At 44.7% G+C, this 2,408-nt stretch overlaps 1 protein-coding gene across 1 annotated transcript in view; it reads right to left on the bottom strand.

Moving 5' to 3' along the window:
* The window catches only part of FXR2 (fragile X mental retardation, autosomal homolog 2), a 31,001-nt gene that overhangs the window by 21,904 nt on the left and 6,689 nt on the right, over positions 1 to 2,408 (bottom strand). Inside the window, exons 2-3 of the mRNA XM_011994551.1 lie at positions 574 to 626; positions 121 to 214 (exon numbers count right to left, since the gene is read on the bottom strand). The gene's annotated coding sequence lies outside the window, so the exon portion shown is untranslated. The remainder of the gene's footprint in view (positions 1 to 120; positions 215 to 573; positions 627 to 2,408) is intronic.

The raw sequence follows: 2,408 nt of genomic DNA, 5'->3' as shown, positions 1-2,408 counted from the left end.
AAATGACTTAGTGGCTGGATATGGTTTAGTTGGGGAGGAAGGAATATGAACCAACCAGAGAAAAGCCTAGAATCCTCGGAAAACGTGACATTTAGAAAGGGTGTACTCCACAGCCCTTACCTCCACTTCATCCCCTTCTGTGATCTCCTTATTATAGTCAGCTGGAGGTGGTAGTCGGACATCTCCAAAAGGAATTTGTCTCTCACTCTGCCAGCTGTAAGAGAAACAAGAATATGAAAAAGCTACTCTGACTGATATGGTTGCCCATTTCTTTACAAAAGGGTTATTGCCTCGGCTGGGCGATTCCCACCTATCTGGATAATCAGAGGCTAACCCCCAGGTCCTGCTCCATAGTGGTGCCATTCATCTCTCTCTAGACTCTAAATACTGGGCCAAACGCCCCCGCCCTCACCAAATTCTCAGCCCTTTCCTCTCCTGGGATCCATGTAAGTTCCCCACCCAAACCCTCAGCTCTCCCCACCTATTACATGCCTCATAGGACTCAGCCGCCCCCTCTTCTCCACTCTCCTTCTAGGACCTAGTATGCTGGATTCTCTATTCCCAAGGTCTTACTTGTTTTCAAAGAAGATGGTGACAGAGTCTTCATGGACATCCTTCACAAAGCCCTAGAATGGATTTTAGAAAAAAGTAAAAAATATAAAATGACCTTTTACTTCCACCTTAGCCACCAAGGGAATAGAGACACCACAAACCCTTAAACTTGAGTTTTAGATAGGGACACAAGTGGTGTAATGAGAGAGCCTGAAAGGCTGCACTGGGGAAAGAATATGGGCAGTCAGACAGAGAAAGGAAATTATATTGTCATGGAGAGGTGTATGTACCACCTGCATCAGAACAGCCCGGAAACCGATGATCTACTCAGGCTCCCACAGGGGCCTCCCTATCTGTCTGCCTCCTGTTGTGCTGAGCAGCCTGCCAGAGTTCAATTAAAATACCAACAACATTCAGCAAGGCTAAGAATATCCCATGAGACAGTGTGAGGCTGTCCTGGAACACCTAGAGGACATGAGGATCTGTCAAGAGAGAGAAGGGCCTACCTCCGCAATACAGCAAGAGATCTGAGCAGACTCGCTGCCCTGATGCATGGGTCCTAAGACAATAATCAGAACACTAGACAAGTTCAAAATTGTGATGAACACAATCTACAGAAGGAAAAACTAAGACTTAAAATACATCAGAGTTTTTTAATACTAGAATTGAATCTAGAATGACACTGAAAATTTATAAAGGATAACAAAATTTATGGAAGACTCCAAACTTGATATTATGATAAGAGGAACAGGGACGACTGAACAGCTGATCCATCTCCTGTGGTCTATGTCCTCACTAAGGAGGCTAAAGCCATGAGTTCACCCCTGCGCTCCCAATTCTTCTATCTTCCCCCTATTTGTCACATACAATTAGGGATTTCTAATTTTGAAAAAGGTCTAGCTTATGAATTTATTATTTTATCAACTGTGCTTTTGGTTTCATATCTAAGAAATCTTTGCCCAGGCCAGGCACAGTGGCTCACACCTGTAATCTCAGCACTTTGGGAGACAAGGCAGGCCGATCATCTGAGGTCAGGAGTTCGAGACCAGCCTGGCCAACATGGTGAAACCCCATCTCTACTAAAAATACAAAACTTAGCCAGGCATGGTAGTGCATGCCTGTAATCCCAGCTACTTGGGAGGCTGAGGAAAGAGAATCACCTGAACCTGAGAGTCAGAGGTTGCAGTGAGCCAAGATCGTGCTATTGCACTCCAGGCTGGGCGACAAGAGCAAAACTCCATCTCAAAAAAAAGAAAAAAGAAGAAATCCTTGCCTAATCCAAGGCCACAAAGGTTTTCCCTTATGTCTTCTTAAACTTTTAGTTTTTTGTTTTACATTTACATCTATACTCCTTTATTTTTAGACAGAGTCTCACTCTGTCACCCAGGCTGGAGTGCAATGGCACAATCTCTTGGCCCACTGCAACACCCACCCCCTGGGTTCAAGCAATTCTCCTGCCTCAGCCTCTCGAGTAGCTAAGGTTACAGGCAACCACCACCATACCAGGCTAATTTTTCATATTTTTAGTGGATATGGGGTTTTACCATGTTGGCCAGGCTCGTCTCGAACTCCTGACCTCAGTTGATCCACCCACCTCGGCCTCCCAAAGCTGGGATTACAGATGTGAGCCACTGTGCTCAGCCCTATAATCCATTTTGAATTAAGTTTTACATATAAAGTGAGGTATTGATCAACGTTTTTTAAATTTTTTAATTTTTATTTATTTTTTTTGAGACAGAGTTTTGCTCTTGTTGCCCAGGCTGGAGTGCAATGGTGCAATTTTGGCTCACCGCAACCTCCGCCTCCCAGGTTCAAGCAATTCTGCCTCAGCCTCCCAAGTAGCTGGGATTACAGGC

Source organism: Mandrillus leucophaeus, unplaced genomic scaffold, assembly GCF_000951045.1.
Source record: "Mandrillus leucophaeus isolate KB7577 unplaced genomic scaffold, Mleu.le_1.0 Scaffold46, whole genome shotgun sequence".
Taxonomy (NCBI): Eukaryota; Metazoa; Chordata; class Mammalia; order Primates; family Cercopithecidae; genus Mandrillus; species Mandrillus leucophaeus.
Note: the sequence above shows the minus strand (reverse complement) of the source record. Positions and strands in the feature narration are given on the sequence as shown.